Genomic DNA, 21,454 nt, shown 5'->3' on the forward strand with positions numbered 1-21,454 from the left:
TATAGGGTTTCCTGCCTGAGCAGGGTGTTGGACTAGATGACCTCCAAGGTCCCTTCTAACATTATTATTGTTATTGTTATTAATAATTCCTGCTCATACTTACACAGCATCATCTTCCTTCCTTCCTTCCTTCCTTCCTTCCTTCCTTCCTTCCTTCCTTCCTTCCTTCCTTCCTTCCTTCCTTCCTTCTTGAGATGTCAAAATCTAAGTTGGCCAGCTAAGATCTCTTTTGTGAGTCATCCAGCAGCTGTTTATATGACAAGTTTGTTGTAACCTCTACCAAATTCCTTGGCCAAGTAATTTTTTTATAAAATCCCCTGCTATCCTGATTCTGATCTCTCCCTGAGTCACTCCATGAGTTCTGAATGTCAGCTTTCCAGGTGTGCCATTCCTGAAGTCCCCATCTTGCAATTTTTAACCTCACTCTCAACTATTTTTTGGACTTCTGTTCACCTTCCCAATCATCCAGTAGTCATCCAATAACATTGTTATGTTGCATTTAAATTATAATACTTAATACAGGTGTTGAAAAGAACAAAGATCAATGATTACATAATTTTGTAATGCAAACAATGACACAACTACACAGAAGTATTGCCTGGGCAACTGATCATCAAAGGGAGGCAGAAAGAGCAGGGAGGGTGCAATGACATTTCCCTGGCTTCTCCTAGAGTTCTCTGAAGAAGACAGAAAAGAGATGCCAGAGTTTCTTCTGACTTATGGAAGAATTTGAGCAGTATTTGTTGGAAAAGTCTAATCATAATCTAATAAAAAAGAAACCCCCAAGCGAAAAGGTCCAGAGATGCAACTGAACTAGCATTTTCCAAATCTGTCATTTGTGAATGTTGATTAAGTAACGTCTTAAGGGACACATTTACTCAATGTAAAGGAAACCCACTTAAACAGAAGCAAAGAAGACAGCAGAGGAAAAGGAAGCTACAGTATCTCCAAAATTGATTCCAGACTAGTCATTGTAGCTAAAAATCAAAACTGATCATTACAGTATATTTGAATTTTGTAGTAATAAGCCCCCCCCCCATTTCATATTCTACTGTATTTCAAATTGCATCTATAATGTAAGGGAGTAAATTGTTTCCCAGTTTTCAATTGGAAATTGAAATGTAAAACGATGAAATGTAATGTACATTTATTAGAAGCCCTGAAGCTGCTATGGTTTGCAAACCCAAAAATTAATATTTTCCTGTAATATTTGTCAAATGTGTTCCATAAACCTATGTTCTTGCATAATAGTTGTATTGTTCATTGTAGAGCTATTTATATATTTCCATTAGGATTTGGACACAAAGTTCTCAATTATTCAGAAAAGCCATTCTAAAGCACTGAAGGAAAGGCAGGAGAAATGCCAAATAGCAAATTTTATAAAAAAAATCAAACAGAATAAGTCAGTGATGGCGAACCATTTAGAAAGCAAGTACCCAAAAACTGGCCCCGCCCCTGCCCCACCCCTACTCTGCCCTACCCTGCCTGCCCTCAGGGTCACTCAACGCCTCCAGGGCCTGCCGCAGATCACCCAGGCAACTGAGCAGCACCATGGCAGCCACATCCTCTGCACATGCCCTGCAACATCAACTGTGCACGTTGGGGCGTGAGGGCAGAATCTTGTGTATGTTGCCTGGCTGCCATGTCCTTGGCTGCGCTGCTCTGCGTGGGTCACGCTCAGAGGCGACTCTCCTCCAGGGAGGCTGCTGGTGAGGTGGTCGCGTGCGGAGGCAAGGCTGGAGCAACGGCACATGTGCCCACAGAGAGGGCTCCAAGTGCCGCCTCTGGCACCCATGCTATAGGTTCGCCACCACTGGAGTAAGTTATCACTTTCTGGAATGGAAAAGTAGCTACACTTTGCATATATTGCAAAATATATTACATATATTGCATATATACAGTATATTGCTTACACCCTAAGGCATGGGTGTCAAACTCGCCACATCACACGACGTATCGCAATACATCGCAACTTTTTTCGCATTGCCAGACCGGGGTGGGCGCGGCCTCTGCATGATGCAACCGGCCTGCAGGCCAGCAGTTTGACACACCTGCCCTAAGGAATGAAATGCACTGATTAAGGATGTAGAATCCATTTGAGAAAACTTTTTAAAGTCAACCTTGTTTAAAGATAATATTCAAACTCTGAATATCCCTGAAGTTTATTTTATTTAATGTTTTCATTGAAGATAAAACATATTGCATCATTTTTTCATTAAAATGTTGTAATTGCCTTTTCAAAAACAGGTAAATTACATACCTTTTGAATTCATTCCTTAATATCAAGACTATCTTTTTCCAGTTTCTCAAAATAATTCTCTAAGCAACATCACAGGTCTGGTACAATCATAAAAACAGTCTGATTACAAACTTTTGGGACATAATGTAATATAATATTAAATATTAAATTTTAATCTTTTTTATAATAAATTTTCTTGGTTTTTTAAGTTTTACAACAGAATGCTCAAGACACACTGTGGTAGTTAGGTGATCAATCATCCAAAACCAAAATCATATAATAGCTCAAGTAAATACATTAAATGTTCCCTCTCTATTTCCCTCAAATAATATAACCTATTTAACATAATCCATTTCTACATTACATACTGTATCTATAAATCCTAATCCTGTTTTGAACTTTATTTACAGTTACCATAGTCCAATTTAATGTTAGATAAACGTATTATCACTTCGGGTATCCCTTCTAAAATACTAATCCAGATATATTCTAATATATAATCTCATAAATCATTGATTTTATCACAAATCTCTCTTATTTCTTCAGATAGCATTTAAATCTCATTCAAATAATTATCATGTCTAAAAAAAAGAACACACCTATTATTACACAAAACATCATCTTACTAACTTAACATACTCAATTAGTTGTTAAAGCAATCCAAATTTCTAAAAACCTCTTTCATATTCTTATTCTCATTCCATTACAAAATAATTTTCATACAAATAAACATTATTCCAAAAAGTACATTCTTACTGTTTAGCATATATATTCTAATAATCACAAGTTTTCAATTCTAAATCTTAGTCCTTAAATCAATCCATGTTTCTCAAAACCTTTTTAATCCATTTCATATAATTTTAAATTTCTCTTTTTAGTCTTATTCTGGTTTTTTTTATGCCAAGAAGGTTTCCATAACAAAGCCTCTATTTCAGCAAATAGATCTCCCGTTATTGCTTGTAATGTCATTTGGGTCAGTAAAAGACCTCCCATCCTCTTTTTTTGATGCCTGGCTCCTGTCTGCTGGAGAAAACACTCGATCATGTCCAATTTTATAATTAGCAGATGATTATCAAAGTTGTCATAATTCTCCAACAGTCCATTTCTGTTAGTTTTGCAATTGTAGATAGTTTAGTTACAATCATTTTCTTGTATGTAAATTAATTGCTCTTCGATTGCTTTTTTGGTCTGTAGAATGATCAAATAAAATCTGAAGGTCAGTTTGTAAGTTCACAGTAGAATTTCTGTTTATTATTTCTGCAGTTCTCTCTCTTATTTGGGAACATACTGTATTTCCTCAATAGCTTCATAAATTTTTTCCAGTATGAGTTTACAGTTGAGCTGTAAATATGGTTTCTCCATTTCAGTAGTAACTAAATCCAATCCTGTTATCTTTTAGTGGCGGCTATATTCCAAAACATTTAGTCAGTATCCACCCCCACCAATAACAGCTGTTGGACCAAGAAAACAGGAAATAGGTGCAGTTTTAAACTTCTCCACAAGAGGTCCTCAGTAAACTATGAAAGTTTCTTCCAGGCACCAAGAATGAGATTAGCAAAGTCAAAAAGCTATGAAATCTGTTTTCCAGCTTCTCATAGACTTCTTTTTTTTCAAACTATAAAGATTTATCCCTTTAAAAAAATAAGTCCGAGACATAGAAAAACAATATTCTCCAGCTTAGAAGATATAATAATAAAGTTTTATGATAAGGATTTTTCCAGGGCCAAGTAACCAAAAATAATTTGGTTGTTGTTGTTGTTGTTGTTGTTATTATTAAATAAGCTTTTTCTTTTGTTGTGGAAAGCTCTTTTCCCCAGATAAACAAAGGCAGCTCTTTCAAAGCAGGGAAGTAATTCCAAAAGGCTTTTAACAGGAGTAGTTAGGCAAAAAGAGAGAGGGAAAAGTCTCACCGGGATCATCCACAATGGTTTCTTAACGCTTAGATGTTCTTTTGACTTTCGGCTGGAGCAGCTAAATCAGCGGTTCTCAACCTATGGATCGCGACCCCATTTGGGGTCGATCGACCATTTCACGGGGGTTGCCAAGCAAGGCTGTCCGCCATTTTTTCCTTTTCTGGCGGGTGCCTTACCTGACGCTTGCCAGCTACACCTCGGCCGGCGCAGGGGGCGGCACCACGCATGCAACTTACGACCGGTTGGGTAATCCTCGACTTACGACCAGTTTAATCCTCGACTTACAACCGGTTGGGGGTCATGGCATTAAAAAGGTTGAGAACCACTGAGCTAAATGATCAGCCATGTTACTGGCCAATCTTTTCTCCGTCGGCCCTGAGAAGCTGCCTCGGACCGCAGAGGGAGCTACCTCCTCCCCCCGCAATCAACAAGAGTCACTCCTCCAGGGTGACTTTTCAACCCAATTAAGGGTCTACCGGCAGAGAAAAGGCAGATAACGAAGAGAGAAGCCTCTTCATGTACCTGCAGCCACTGCAACCCAAAACCGGAAGTCAAATTTTAATCTTTAATAGTAATTTTTTCCCTATAAATCTACTTTTGTATGTAAAAATATTATTCCAAAAAATGTCAATGACTCCTCATTTTTGTTACATCAATAGCAAAGAAAAACTGATATCTATTCTTACAGTATATATTCTGGGGTGTCCAGTAGACTTGAGGGAGGGAGGGAGGGAGGGAGGGGGAGAGGGAGAGGGAGAGAGGGAGAGAGGGAGAGAGAGAGAGGGAGAGAGAGAGAGAGAGAGAGAGAGAGAGAGAGAGAGAGAGAGAGAGAGAGAGAGAGAGAGAATGAATGAGAATGAGAATAAATGCAGGCAGCATATCACCAGGGGGAAAAACAGAAAAGGCAACACAAATTCCAGTGCTGTAACTGAGGAATCCTCTTTGTGAAATTCAAATAAATTGAATACACATATGTCCATAAATAACTTACAAGGAATATAAACTTCATTTTATTTCCAGCTTTTCATCACTAGAGCTTTTTTCTTGATAATAAATTCTGGGGTTTATAGTGCTTTTTTGTCATAGAACTCACTGGAACAGAGTTCTAGCACTTTTTTGACAGATTTTCCAAGTTTTAAAAGTAACTTTTGAAAATTTGATGTTTGGTCCACATGGTGTCAGAAATCCTTACCATACCCCTGGCTTCAAGAGGACATAAGTCGATGAGTTCACAGGTGGCTGGTTTTAATCGAGGAACTTCTGGCATGCATTTAGTTACATAAACAACAAAGTCAATGCTGGGAGCAATCACCTCTTAGTGCCTTACATATCCATTCCCCAGCCGGGCCCCCCCACCCCCCACCCACCTAACCAGCATCTGGGATGTGCAGTAATAAGATCAGCTAGGCAGGATGCGCTGCAGTCTCCCAGCTCCGTGAACATCCATGCATTGATCGGCTGCTCGTTGGCCGCCCTGCAGGCTTCCGGCATCCTGCTGCTTTCCCACGCCGAACAGCTGTTTGGAGGCCTGGCCTCAGAGCCAGTCAGCTGTTCGGCGGGACACTGCGGAGCCGATCAGCTGCTCGTCAGCCGCACTGCAGCCTTCCGGCTTCCTGCTGCTTCCCTGCACCGAACAGCTGTTTGGCAGCCTGGCCACAGAGCCAGTCAGCTGTTCAGCAGGACTGCGGAGCCAACGACCATGTGGGCATGCTCTGCCCGTTGACAGGCCAGGTACACAGGTCGCTGGTCTCCTCCACTGCCCCAGACGCTGTTCTCGCCCCCTCCCCCCACCCGTTAGTTTCGAGCCCACAGAGGCTTGACACATGGACTTGAATCACCGTCGAGTGTAGCAGGTCGGCAGCAAAATTAAAACGTTGCATGCAGGCTGCTTGGGTGTTGAGTCCAATGCATGCGTATTTCGTCCGGTTGCTCGGTTTGTGCCACTGCTCGGCTTGTGATTGGTCATGTGGTTGCACGCTGAGTGTTTACTGCAGACAACTACCATTATGTTTCATTACACAAATGACATGTGTGGGTGTGTGTACAATGATTGACTACATGCAAAAAGTAAATAAAAGATATATAAATAACAGGTTCTGTGACCCAGAAAAGTTTGGAAACTCTTGCTCAAGACTATTTCATAATGTTTGGCAAACAGGTCTGCAAGTCCCAAGTCTTATTTGCTGACATTTCCTATCAATTTGTTAAAACTGAAGTATAATTTTGCAGATTGGAACTCTGTCCCTAAATGAGACATTTAATTGAAGCATGTGTTGGAAGAATCCAGAGAAAGAAATATTTTGGGAAATATTAAAAAGGCAGAATATATTTCCCCAAAGGAATAATGTGTAGTCTCCATTTACAATCACTTTCGCTGTTTATTTATTATATATTGTTTTAATCATATTTATAAAGTTTTGTCCAAAGTCCATTATTTTTAGTTGCTGGATCATAAATTGTCAGGAAACATTATCAAATGCCTTTTGAGCATCTAAAAATATTAGTGCCAATTTTTCCCTGGATGCAGTTCATAATATTCCAATATATCCATTATAACACTTAAATTATTTTTAATTTGTCTCTTTGGTAAAAATCCATTTTGGTCTGAATGTATAAATTCAGTTAAAAATCTTCAGTCTCTCCGCTATTATTGAAGTAAAAATGTTATAATCCACATTTAATAATGATATCAGTCTGTCAAGTCTGAATCTTCTTTTGGTATTAAGGTAATATTTGCTTCTGTCCATGTATTTGGGAGTTTAGCCTCCAACAAAAGTTCATTACATACGTCCTTCAACGGTATACTTAATGTATCTTGTAAAGATTTATATAGCACCACCGGTAACCCATCTGGTCCTGGCATTTTCTCTTTTTTTTTTGTCTTCTTATAGCGTCTGTTAGTTCCATTATTGTTATTTTTTCCTCTAACATAGTTTTAAAGTTTTGTAAGGTCCCAGTCCCTTACTTGAACATGAGATACCGTATCAATCTAATCAGATAACCCAAGCGTAGACTTCTTGATCAAGCAGCACTTTATTTGATCAAATTAAGCAGCTGGGTGGCCAACAATCTGGAACGCTGGCAGAGTTACATCCAGAAGTGCCATGCATTAGAAAATTGGTAGCATTGTTTTATAAACTTCGTTAGCCAATGAAAATCAAACAGAGCCATTACATCATTAGAAAGACATCAATCATTCCTGTACACTACCTTATCCCTTCCTTCAGTATATCCCATCCATGTACATGTTTCCCAAACTTGCCAATGAAATTTGTCTAGTGCAAAAGCTGATTACAAAAAGCAAGAAAGGGACTTCCGGTGGATTCACGTTGGCAATGGCGGATACTTTGTATTCATCCTCCTGAGAAAGTGTTAGAACCGCTGAGAACAGCAGGCATCAGCTGTTCTGCGGTTCAAAACCTCCTTCCCGGGCAAAGGGAGGGAGGGGAGTATCATCTGAATAGTGGTAGAGCCTCTGAAATCCCCCAAAGAATTTTTTTTGGGGGGGAGAAAAGAGTGCTCCCACGGAGTTCAGATTGTCTCCGTTTCTCAGCTGTCTTTGTCTCTAGGGACAAAGCAAGACGCCGCTCCCATCTCCGCTGTTAAAGTGATCTGGTGAGTTATTTTAAAAGCGGACAGAGCTGAATAGAGGATTTTATTTATTTATTTTTTGGACTTTAAGTTTAAAGATTTATTTTTATTCCCTTTTTTTCTTTTTCTTTTGCTGAGAGGGAAAGTAAAATGGTGATCGGCAGGCTTTTTTCTTTTTAAGTGATCGGAACGGAACGGATTTGATTATTTATAACGATTTTCTGAAGGTGGATCTGGGCTTTAGGAGGATTATTTTCCCTCTCTGCTCAACTTTTTTTCGTCACTTTTTTAAAGGATTTTTTTTTGTATTTTTTCTGTATTTTTTTTCTCAAGAAGGAGGAAAGAAGAAATAAATCTTTGAAGATGGCTTCAAAGCGTCAAGTGACTTCTACAGTACCCAAGGTGGCCTCTTCTCCTGCGATATTACCAGCACAACAACCTAAAGCTACACCACCATCTTCTCCTCCTCTGCAACCAATAACGGTAAAAGATATGCAAGATATAATGGGAAATGCTATATCTCAAATTAGAGGGGAAGTGAAAGAGCTTTTAGCGGAGAATAATAGTATTTTGAGGCAAGATATAGTTCTGGCTTTAAAAGGACTTGCTTCTGTGGTTGAAAAATTGGACTCTCGAGTTGAAGAAGTTGCAGATAAAGTGGAGGTGTTGGAGGAAAAATTTGAAGGAATGGAAAAATAGGTGGAAATTTCTCAAGATGAAATTGTTATGTTTCAATATAGAGAGATGGAATTTGCTTTAAGAATCAGAGGCCTGAGAGAGGACATGCAACAGGATCTGAGAGAGATGGTAGTAAATGACTTTGCTGTGATTTTGGGCAGAGAAAAAGAGGAAATATCCAGAGAAATTGAAAAAATATTTAGAGTTAACTCCTGGGTTGCAAAGCAAAGAAATCTGCCAAGAGATATGGTAATTTACTTTGGGAAAAGATCTCTGCGCAATGAAATCATACAAACTTTTTACAATAAGAGGTTTCAGATTGCTGCACAAGATGTTATAATTTTAAAGGAGATCCCATCTAAAATTTTAAGAAGAAGAAAAAAGTTTGCTTTTTTAGCAGACGAACTTAAAAAAAGGCTGATGCCATTCAGATGGGATATTCCGATTGGAATAGTGGTGAGCCATGCGGGGACACGTTATAGACTTAATACTGTTTCTAAAGCAAAGGAGTTTTATATTTCGGTCCTGGGAGCACGCTCATCACCACCTACAATGTTTAAAGTCTTGGATGGGAAGGAGGTTGAACAGCAGTCTGAAGAAGCTGTATTGATGAAAGCTGGAAAATCACAGGCTGAGTGGTTTCAACAAGCTGAGATGAAAGAGCAAAGAATGACTTGGGCAGCGCATAGACGTAAGGAAAAGGAACAACAGAAGAAAGATGTTAAAGAAGTTCCACAAGAATTTGTTTCTGAGCCTGTGGGAGGAGCAAGACCTAAGAGATCTTTGGTACAATCTTCAATGGCAGATCTTCAAGCAGTCTTCTCCAGGCTTTTGGATGAGGGAGATGGTAAAGCTCCTGACATGGAATGCTAATGGCCTTAATTCCCCTCAGAAGAGAAAGAAAATATTTCACTATTTGAAGCAACATAATAATGACATTATTTGTTTGCAGGAAACGCATATTATCTCTAAGGATCAAAAATATTTAGTTAATGCTCGATTGGGATCTCACTTTGTATCTTTTGCTCTTGGGGAAAAAGGGGGTGTAGTTATCTATGTTAAGCAAAATTTATCAGCTTGTTTAGTAGATTCTGATCCTCAAGGGAGATATGTTATGATTGAAGTGGGATTGTATGGTAAAAAAATACTTATAGTAGGTTTGTACGCACCAAATGAACAACAGAAACAATTTTATAGGTTGCTACATCAAAAACTGATTTTACTGGATTATAGATCTGTTATATTAATGGGAGATTGGAATGGAGTTTTAGATATATAGAGAGATAAAAAAGGACTTTCTACTTCTTTTAAACAGGCTAAATTACCTAAGGCCTTTTTTGATTTGAAAAAGGACTGGGAGTTGCGAGACTATTGGCGAGAACATAATCTGGAAGAGAGAGATTTCACCTTTTTTTCGGACAGACGTCAATCTTTTTCAAGAATTGACTTTTTTTTTATCACAACGGATTTATATTTTAGGGTAAAGAATGTAAAGATATTTCCAAGGACATTGACAGATCATAGTCCAGTGTGGATGGAATTGGATACTGAAAAAGAGGAGAGGAGATCTTGGAGGTTGAATGAAAACTTGTTTAGACAAGAAATGAATGTTCAGAAACTTAAAGAGCATTTAAAGGAATATTTTGTTTTAAATATGCATAAGGGAACTTCAATGTCAATGGTATGGGATGCAAGTAAAGCTTACATGTGTGGGGTTTTGATACAAATGAATAAGACTTATAGACAGAAACAGGTGCAGAAACGTAAGGAGTTGGAAGATGAGATTAAATTAAAAGAAAAAGTTTTAATTTTGAATCCTACAGATGAGAAGGTTAAGGAATCCATAAAATTGCTTAAATCGCAATTTAATATGTTAATGGCAGATCAGACTGCAACTAATTTATTGTATATGAAACATAACACATTTTGTAACGCTAATAAGCCAGGGAGATGGCTGGCTTATCAATTGCGAAAGAAACAGAAGTCGAGAATTATAGATAAAATAAATTATAATGGTAAGTTGGTATTCCAGAAGGAATTGATTAAGAAATCCTTTTTAGATTATTATAAAAAATTATATATGGGTAGAAAAGTACAAGTTTCAGATATAGATAAATATTTACAAGATGCTCATTTTCCTAAATTAACAGAAGATCAGAAACAAGAAATTAATGGACTGATTACTATAGAGGAAATGATGACAGCAATTAAAGAATTAAAGTTAGGTAAAGCACCTGGTACTGATGGATTGACATCAATTTATTATAAGACTTTGATAGATGAGTTGATAGAACCTCTAAGGGAACTTTTTAATAATATATTACAGGGTTTAGAGACCCCCTTGTCTTGGGGTAGAGCTTTTATATCTTTGATCCCAAAAGAAGACCAAGATCTTACTCTACCAAAGAATTATAGACCTATATCTCTTTTGAATGTAGATTATAAGGTTTTTTCGAAAATTTTAGCTAATAGATTTATGATTGTGTTGAATCAACTAATACATATGGATCAAACTGGCTTTATAACTGGAAGGTATATGAAAAATAATGTTAGACAAATTATTAACTTAATAGAATATCTGGATAAGAACAACCAAATCTCTGCAGGTTTAATATTTTTAGATGCTGAAAAAGCTTTTGATCAATTAAATTGGCAATTTATGTTAAGATTGGTTGAGGAAATGAATTTTGGAGATAAAATTTTACAGGCTCTTCGAGCCATTTATCAAAAACAAACGGCACAACTTAAAGTTAATGGAGGTTTATCAGAGGTATTCTCAACTGAAAAGGGGACCAGACAGGGTTGTCCATTGTCCCCATTGCTGTTTGTTTTAACTTTGGAAATTTTATTGATCAAAATTCGGGAATCACCGAAAATAAAAGGAATAGAAATTAATAAAAAAGAATATAAACTAAGGGCTTTTGCAGATGATCTGGTTGTTACTTTATCTCAACCAATTCATTCCGTAACGGAGTTGTTACCATTGATAAATCAGTATGGACAAGTTTCAGGTTTTAAAATTAATAATAAGACTAAAATATTGCCTAAGAACATGACCAACTTGGATAAGAAGGCCTTGGTTAGACTGACAGGCTTTGAGGTCGTTAATAAGGTAAAATATTTGGGTGTTATTTTATCTGCTTCCAATGCAAAACTGTATAAAAATAATTATGAAATGCTGTGGGTTAAAATACAAAAGGATTTGGACAATTGGAAAAAGCTGCAATTGTCCCTCTTGGGGAGAATAGCAGCGATTAAAATGAATGTTCTGCCAAAATTTCTTTTTTTATTTCAAATGATACCTATTTTAAAGAAAGAAGCAAATTTAGATGAGTGGCAGAAAGGTATCAATAAATTTATCTGGGCAGGGAAAAAACCAAGAGTAAAACGTAAAATTATACAAGATATACGAGAGAGAGGTGGACTTAAGGTACCGAATTTGAAATTGTATTATGATGCTGTGGTCTTAACATTAATCAATGATTGAGTTAACCTAACAAATGTAGATATACTCCTTCTGGAGGGATGGGATTTACTTTTTGGATGGCATGCCTATTTAATTTATAATAAAAAGGTTGATAGGGTTTTTAGATCTCATATTTTAAGAAATTCTTTACTTCGGGTCTGGAAGAAATATTTTAGAAGTGATTCAAGAATTCCATTATGGGTTATTCCATGGCATGCAATAGAAGGAATAAGGAGAGGAGTTAAGATGGATACTATTTCTTATACACAATTACTTAAGTGGGATGGTAAAAATTGGCAATTAAAATCTACGGATGAATTAGCACAAGAAAATATTATTTATTCATGGTTTCAGTATAGACAACTATTGGAAAGGTGGAAGATAGATTATAATGTGGGCTTGCTTAGAGAAGATGAGAATTTGTTAAAACAAATTAGACATCAAAGTCGAACCCATATTAAAAGAATTTATGGTGTCTTGGTGGAATTGGATTCAGAAGCAGAGTTAGTTAAACATTGTATGGCTAAGTGGGCACAAAATTTTGATGAACCGATCTTATTAGATACATGGGAGATTATTTGGGTGAGGAATGTTAAATTCACGCAAGCCCAAAATTTACGGGAAAATTTTTATAAAATGTTTTATAGATGGCACCTTGATCCACAAAAAATGTCGCATATGTATTCAAACCTGCAGCCTAAATGTTGGAGATGTGGTTGCTTGGATGCTACTTATTTTTTTATTATTATTATTAAAAAAATTTAAAATTTTACAATAAAAACCCTTTCCCCAATCCCTCCCAACCCTCCCCAAAACCCTCCCCCATTCTTCCCAGAGCTGAATACAGGCTTAACTAGAACTTAAAAGAAAAAAAAAATTAAACCCAAATAAACCTTAAACTAATATCATTACACTCAATAAACAAATTATGACATACTTTAACTCCATTATATATAAAAACAAAAAGGAGGATAAAATTAAAAAAATTTTAAAAAAATAAAAAAAATTAAAGAATAATAATAATTATACTTCTACATAAATATTCTAAAACTTTAAATATAAATTATTCAAAAGCTAGATGGTATTTTCTTATATCATACTTATATTGTATAAAATTTATCCATCTTTTCCACACCAAGAGATACTTCTCTTGCGATTGGTCTTTCAAGAAAGTCAAAATTTTTGCCATTTCCGCTAGATAAGATACTTTAAAAAACCATTCTTGCAAAGTAGGCAAAAATTCCTTCTTCCAATATTGCCCTATTAACAGCCTAGCCGCAGTAATTAAATTTAACATTAAAATAGTCTCTTTATCATCACAATCCGAAACAATACCCAACAAAAACAGTTGTGGAGTAAATTTTATCCTTCTTTTAAAAATTCTTTGGATATTCCACCATATCTTAATCCAAAAAGCTTTTATACTTTTACATAACCACCAAATATGATAATAAGTGGCATCCAAGCAACCACATCGCCAACATTTAGGCTGCAGGTTTGAATACATACGAGACATTTTTTGTGGATCAAGGTGCCATCTATAAAACATTTTATAAAAATTTTCCCGTAGATTTTGGGCTTGTGTAAATTTGACATTCCTCACCCAAATAATCTCCCATGTGTCTAATAGAATCGGTTCATCAAAATTTTGTGCCCACTTAACCATACAGTCTTTAACTAACTCAGCTTCTGAATCCAATTCCACTAACACACCATAAATTCTTTTAATGTGAGTTCGACTCTGATCTCTGATTTGTTTTAACAAATTCTCATCCTCTCTAAACAAGCCCACCTTATAATCTATCTTCCACCTTTCCGATAGTTGTCTATACTGAAACCAAGAATAGATAATATTTTCTTGTACTAATTCATCCATAGATTTTAATTGCCAATTTTTACCATCCCACTTAAGTAATTGTGTATAAGAAATAGTATCCATCTTAACTCCTCTACTTATTCCTTCTATTGCATGCCATGGAATAGCCCATAATGGAATTCTTGAGTCACTTCTATAATATTTCTTCCAAACCCGAAGTAAAGAAATTCTTAAAATATGAGATGGATGCTACTTATTATCATATCTGGTGGTCATGTAAAAGTATAAAAGCTTTTTGGATTAAGATATGGTGGAATATTCAAAGAATTTTTAAAAGAAGGATAAAATTTACTCCACAATTGTTTTTGTTGGGTATTGTTCCGAATTGTGATGACAAAGAGATTATTTTAATGTTAAATTTAATTACTGCAGCTAGGTTGTTAATAGGGCAATATTGGAAGAAGGAATCTTTGTCTACTTTGCAAGAATGGTTTTTTAAAGTATCTTACTTAGCGGAAATGGCAAAAATTTCGGCTTTCTTGAAAGATCAATGGCAAGAGAAATATCTCTTGGTGTGGAAAAGATGGATAAATTTTATACAATATAAATATGATATAAGAAAATATTATCTAGCTTTTGAATAATTTATATTTAAAGTTTAAGATATTATCTAGAAGTGTAATTATTATTATTCTTTAATTTTTAATTTTTTTATTTTTTTATCTTTCCTTTTTTTCCTCTTTTTGTTTTTTATATATAATGGAGTTAAAATATTTTACAATTTGTTTATTGAGTGTAATTATATTTGCTTAAGGTTTATTTGGGCTTAAAACTTTTTTTCTTTTAAGTTCTAGCTAAGCTTGTATTCAGCTCTGGGAAGAATGGGGGAGGGTTTTGGGGTGGGTTGGGAGGGATTGGGGAAGGGGTTTTTATTGTAAAATCTTAAAAAAATTTAATAAAAAAAAAGCAAGAAAGCAACAGTTAGACTAAACAATGTCCCTTTGTTCCAGAACCCTTCAGTTTTCTGAAATCTTTGATAGATTATTTTCTTCCAAATATTGAATCATTTTCTCCCATGGAATTTTTTCTATATCATACAGTTTCTTATAGTATTCTTTAATTATCTTTTTTATTTCTTCATTTTTAAATTGTAAGCAACCTTTGTCATCTACTAAGTTATTTCTTAGTTTTTTTCTCCTTCTGTTTTGGAGTTTATAAGATAACCATCTTCCTGGTTTGTTTGCATTTTCAAAAAAGTTTTGTTTTGCTCTTTTAATTTGCTGTTCCAATTTTTCTGATTCCAACAGATTTAATTTGTGTTTTATTGTTTCCATTTGTCTTTTCACTATTTTCTTTTGTGGATTCATTTGCAGTTCTAATTCTAATTTTTCAAATTCTTCCCTTAATAATACATATTGTTGTCTTTTTTCTTCATTTTTTTTCGCCGTATATGTTATAGCTATACCTCTAAAATATGCTTTGGCTGTATCCCATACATTTTGTAGCGTTGTATCTTCTTTTTCCCCCTTTATGGATTACTGCCTTGTCGTGGCGAAGGGGCTTGCGTAACTCAATGAAGCTATAAGCTATGCCGTGCAGGGCCACCCAAGACGGACAGGTCATAACAGAGAGTTCTGACAAAATGTGATCCACTGGAGAAGGAAATGGCAAACCACTCCAGTATCTTTGCCATGAAAACCCCATGGACAGTACTAAAAGGAAAAAAGATATGACGCTGGAAGATGAGCCCCTCAGGTCGGAAGGTGTCCAATATGCTACTGGGGAAGAGCAGAGGGCTAGTACTAGTAGCGCCAGAAAGAATGAAGCGACTGGGTCAAAGCCGAAAGGACGCTCAGCTGTGGATATATCTGGTGGTGAAAGGAAAGTCCGGTGCTGTAAAGATTTTTTCTCCATAGGAACCTGGAATGTAAGATCCATGAATCAAGGCAAGCCAGACGTAATCAAAAAAGAGATGACAAGACTGAACATCGACATCTTAGGAATCAGCGAACTAAAATGAACAGGAATGGGTGAATTTAACTCAGATCATCAGGTATACTACTGTGGGCAAGAATCCCTCAGAAGAAATGGAGTAGCCTTCATAGTCAATAAAAGAATAGGAAAAGCAATACTGGGATACAATCCCCAAAATGACAGAATGATCTCAATTTGAATCCAAGGCAAACCATTCAATATCACAATAGTCCAAATCTATGTCCCAACCACTGGTGCTGAAGAGGATGAAATTGACCGGTTCTATGAAGCCCTACAGCACCTTATAGAATTAACACCAAAAAATGATGTCCTTATCATCATGGGGGATTGGAATGCTAAGGGAGGAAGCCAAAAGATAACTGGAATAACAGGCAAGTTTGGCCTTGGAGTACAAAATGAAGCAGGACACAGGCTGATAGAATTTTGTCAAGAGAATACGATGGTCATAACAAACACTCTTTTCCAACAACCCAAGAGACGGCTCTACACATGGACATCACCAGACGGTCAACATAGAAATCAGATTGACTATGTGCTCTGCAGCCAAAGATGGAGAAGCTCTATACAGTCAGTAAAAACAAGACCAGGAGCTGACTGTGGCTCAGATCATGAGCTTCTCGTTGCAAAATTTAGGCTTAAATTGAAAAAAGTAAGGAAAAGCACTAGGCCACTCAGGTATGAACTAAATCATATTCCTGATGAATATACAGTAGAGGTGACAAATAGATTTAAGGAATTAGATCTGATAGACAGAGTGCCTGAAGAACTATGGATGGAAGTTCGCAACATTGTACAAGAGGTAGCAACTAAAACCATCCCAAAGAAAAAGAAATGCAAGAAAGCAAAATGGCTGTCTGAGGAAGCTTTGCAAATAGCTGAGGAAAGAAGGGAAGCGAAATGCAAAGGAGAAAGAGAAAGATACACCCAATTGAATGCAGAATTCCAGAGAATAGCTAGAAGAGATAAGAATGCCTTCTTAAATGAACAGTGCAAAGAAATAGAAGAAAACAACAGAATAGGGAGGACCAGAGATCTCTTCAAGAAAATTGGAGATATGAAGGGAACGTTTCATGCAAAGATGGGCATGATAAAGGACCAAAATGGCAGGGACCTAACAGAGGCAGAAGAGATTAAGAAGAGATGGCAAAACTACACAGAAGAACTATACAAGAATGAGCTTAATGTCCCAGATAACCACAATGAGATGGTCACTGACCTCGAACCAGACAACCTAGAATGTGAAGTGAAATGGGCCTTAGAAAATCTGAGCAACAACAAAGCTAGTAGAGGTGACAGTATTCCAGCTGAGCTATTCAAAATCTTAAAAGACGATGCAGTTAAAGTGCTACACTCAATTTGCCAGCAAATTTGGAAAACTCAACAGTGGCCACAGGATTGGAAAAGGTCAGTTTACATTCCAATTCCAAAGAAAGGCAATGCCAAAGAATGTTCAAACTATCGCACCATTGCACTCATTTCACATGCTAGTAAAGTTATGCTTAAAATCCTACAAGCTAGACTCCAGCAGTATGTGGATCGAGAACTACCAGAAGTACAGGCAGGATTTCGAAGAGGCAGAGGAACTAGAGATCAAATTGCCAACATACGCTGGATCATGGAGAAAGCTAGGGAGTTCCAGAAAAACATCTACTTCTGCTTCATTGACTATGCTAAAGCCTTTGATTGTGGGGATCACAACAAATTGTGGCAAGTTCTTAAAAAGATGGGATTACCAGACCATCTTATTTGTCTCTTGAGAAACTTATATGCGGGTCAAGAAACAACAGTGAGAACTGGACATGGAACCACTGATTAGTTCAAAATTGGAAAAGGAGTCCGGCAAGGCTGTATACTGTCGCCCTGCCTATTTAACTTATATGCAGAGCACATCATGAGAAAGGCAGGGCTAGATGAATCAAAAGTTGGAATTAAGATTGCCGGGAGAAATATCAACAACCTAAGATATGCAGATGATACCACTCTAATGGCAGAAAGTGAAGAGGAACTAAAGAGCCTCTTGATGCGGGTGAAGAAGGAGAGTGCAAAAGTTGGCTTGAAACTCAACATTAAGAAAACCAAAATCATGGCATCCGGCCCTCTCAATTCCTGGCAAATAGATGGGGAAGAAATGGAGGTAGTGACAGATTTTATTTTTCTGGGCTCCAAGATCACCTCAGATGGGGACTGCAGCCAAGAAATTAAAAGACGCTTGCTCCTGGGGAGGAAAGCTATGGCAAATCTAAGACAGCATTCTAAAAAGCAGAGACATCACCCTGCCAACAAAAGTGCGTATAGTCCAGGCCATGGTTTTCCCAGTTGCAATGTATGGCTGTGAAAGTTGGACCATAAGAAAGGCTGAGCGCCAAAGAATTGAGGCCTTTGAACTATGGTGCTGGAGAAGACTCCTGCGAATCCCTTGGACTGCAAGGCGTTCAAACCGGTCAGTCCTAGAAGAGATCAACCCCGACTGCTCTTTAGAAGGCCAGATCCTGAAATTGAAACTCAAATACTTTGGCCACCTAATGAGAAGGAAGGACTCACTGGAGAAGGGCCTAATGCTGGGAAAGATTGGGGGCAATAGAAGAATGGGACAACAGAGAATGAGATGGCTGGATGGAGTCACTGAAGCAGTAGGTGTGAACTTAAATGGACTCCAGAAGATGGTAGAGGACAGGAAGACCTGGAGGAACGTTGTCCATGGGGTCGCGATGGGTCGGACACGACTTCGCAATTAACAACAACAACAAATCTTCTTTTTTGTTTTCTTTAAAGAAAAACTCCATTTCTTTTGTTACTAATTCTTTTTTCTAATCATCAAAACCACAAATCATGAGTACATTTTTTTCTGTTTTTTGAAAAATGTCTATAAGGAGTTTCCAGTTAGATATTGCTTTTCTCCAGTCAAAGAAATTAGTTCAGCCATCTATGTAAGTTCTATCATATTCATCAGCCATTCCTCTACTGTGGATAGCATCAAGCCTTTCCACTTTTGAGTGTATAATATTCTTGCTGCAGTTATTATATATAAAAACAAAGTTCCATTGTTTTAGCTCTCGATGAGCCAACATATATTTAACTATGCTCTAAATAAGGAGGCATCTGCTTTCACTTTAAGAAAACATCTGTTTTAACATATTCTGTTGATAACAACTGGCTAAATCTTTAAACTAAAATGCCTATAAAAGGCAATGAAAAGGCAATGAAAGGGCAACCTAGCATGGCCTCCCCAAAGAAAACATACAGACATGTTTCCAATACTTTTCAGAAAGTTTGGAGAACTATCAATATATGTTCAGCCTCCTCCAAATGTTAGTAGAGTAAATCATTTAATAATCATAATTTTCCATTTGCAAGCACTTTTATTGGAATATTTTCATTATATGTTTGCAATAAGGGAAGATTGTAAAAGGAAAATAGTAATGCTGGTTCCCATCAATATAAATAAGTATCATGTAGCAAAATCCATGTAAAGGAAAACACATATCTTATGAATAGAATAATATAAGAGGAAAGATGAAAAGGAAAAGATATTATGCCCATTGTTTTAGCTCTTGATTAGCCGACATATATTTAACTATACTCTAAATAAGGAGGCATCTGCTTTCATTTTAAGAAAACATCTGTTTTAACATATTCTATTGATTAACAACTGGCTAAATCTTTAAACTAAAATGCCTATAAAAGGCAATGAAAGGGCAGCCCTAGCATGGCCTCACATCCAAAGTAATTACAGTTTTGGGTTAAAAAATATAATAACCTTAACCTTAATTGATTATTTGGTGTTTTTTTATTATAATCCCAACTTGGGAAATGAACAAAGAAAAAGAAGGGCTCTCTCATCCTTCTGACACTTCATTTCTGTTTTGTGCAAATCAGAAAATATCAGAGTAAAGTTAGCACTCTTTCTTGCATTGTTTTTCTTATTGCATAGAAACTCATTATGCCAGTGATGGCGAACCTTGTACAGACCGAGTACCCAAACTGCAACCCCAAACCCACTTATTTATCGCAAAGTGCCAGGGCTGCATCAGCATTGTGGAGCCCTCGGGGGTGGGCACTGAGTGGGCGTGGCTGCAGTGGTCATGGCAGGCTAGATGAGCGTGGCCGGGGCCAGGGCAGTGGGGGCCAGTCCCTCGCCATCTCCGGGGCATCCCGGAGGGCCAACGCCGCTTGCTTGCTCACTTCCTGCCCTGTCGCTTCCAAATGCCACATGCTCACTACTCTGGCGAACTCTGCTGGGGCAATGGCGCAGGTGCCCAGAGAGAGGGCTCTGAGTGCCGCTTCTGGCACGCATGCCATAGGTTCGCCACCACTGCATTATGCCATTTCACATAGATCATCAGGCCTCTTCAGTTTGGATTCAGTCTTCAAAAGATGCTTGGTTCACACTCCCATTTGCTTAGAAGCACCTTGGGAGACAGAAGCCAAAATCTTGTACAGTTCTATTACTGTACATCTCATTTCATTTGGTTGCTAGTCATACTGTTTCAATGCATTGTTTCATGAACATTGCTCATATTGCAATTTATTTTGAGGTGAGGGTTAATACAGTATCATTCTCTAGACTGAATAGGCATCTGTCCTTATGGAGCAAATAATTTTTCTAAAATCAACAAATCATTCTATTATCAGAAATGCCAACAAAATATTAATTATTGCATTTGGGGTTTCAAACCCTGTATGTCCTGTATCTAAAGGGGTCCCTGTGGCACGAAAAAACATTTTCTTGTAGGAAAAGATATGAGGAATTAAATAAAGCAAAAAATAAAAAAGCTGCCTCATTCCACTATGAATGAATTCCCTGTAGATATAGAATTTGTATGCACAAGTATAATGAAACATGGGATTAGTTCATATAAAATACAAGATTTTTAAAAAACTTTGAATCATATAAATGCATTAGAAATATGTATGCACTTGAATATTAATTGCATTGAATAACTATATATAGAATTGTAACTAGTTACTGCTAAAATATTTTTTCCTGTTTTTTTTTCCAGTTTTTTTAAAGTGATTTTCTTCCCTTGACCATGTATGTATTTTTATCTTTGTGTTTTGTTTTACTTTGTGGTTTGTCATTATTTTAAAAGTAATTTTAAAAAGCTGCCTCGCTACTGTAAGTAAATTGGTGGGGTAATTCTGCAGTCTCCCATATCTGCATTTTTATATACGTCCGGGCTTTCCAACTATCTTGTGCTCACTTTGGAATTTTGAGGACATTTTTTGCAAAATTGGCCGATTCAGAACAGAGGAAAGCATACGGGGCATGTATTGTATTTATTTATTGTATTTAGTTATATCCCGCCTTCACTACTTTCACAAAGAACGTAGAATATACACTACAAAATATATACACATGTTCGCTACCTTAAGTTACAAATAACTTCGTAGTATAGTGTAGTATAGTATTAGTATTAGTATAGTATAGTATCAATTACAAAAAAAATGGATTTACACAAACACAAGAGTTAAGTAGATGAGGGAATTTACCGTGTGCCAATGTGGCCAGGTAATACATTAGTGCAATTTTTGAGCCTCGTCGGTGATCTCCGATTCTGTGCAGTCGCGGTGTTTGCGCACTCGAGGCTTTTTCCGATCGTCTCCTGCTTTTCCCCGTTTTGTTAGGTGAAGGGAGACATGTGCTCGGTAGACATTCGTTCCCAAAGTCTACGAGGACGGAGAATGTTTTTTTCTTCCGAGAAGAGACTCTTGCTCTGAAGTAGACTTTGTTCCAATTTGCTTGAGACGAAGTTCAA

General features: G+C 36.9%; 1 long non-coding RNA gene across 1 annotated transcript in view; it reads right to left on the reverse strand.

The window, feature by feature from the left end:
* The window catches only part of LOC120302953, a 42,648-nt gene extending 21,338 nt beyond the window's left edge, over positions 1-21,310 (reverse strand). Inside the window, exon 1 of the long non-coding RNA XR_005555292.1 lies at positions 21,189-21,310. This is a non-coding gene — a long non-coding RNA (uncharacterized LOC120302953). The remainder of the gene's footprint in view (positions 1-21,188) is intronic.
* Positions 21,311-21,454: the final 144 nt, after the last annotated feature.

Source organism: Crotalus tigris, unplaced genomic scaffold (assembly GCF_016545835.1).
Source record: "Crotalus tigris isolate CLP2741 ecotype Arizona unplaced genomic scaffold, ASM1654583v1 scf7180000024441.2113493, whole genome shotgun sequence".
Taxonomy (NCBI): Eukaryota; Metazoa; Chordata; class Lepidosauria; order Squamata; family Viperidae; genus Crotalus; species Crotalus tigris.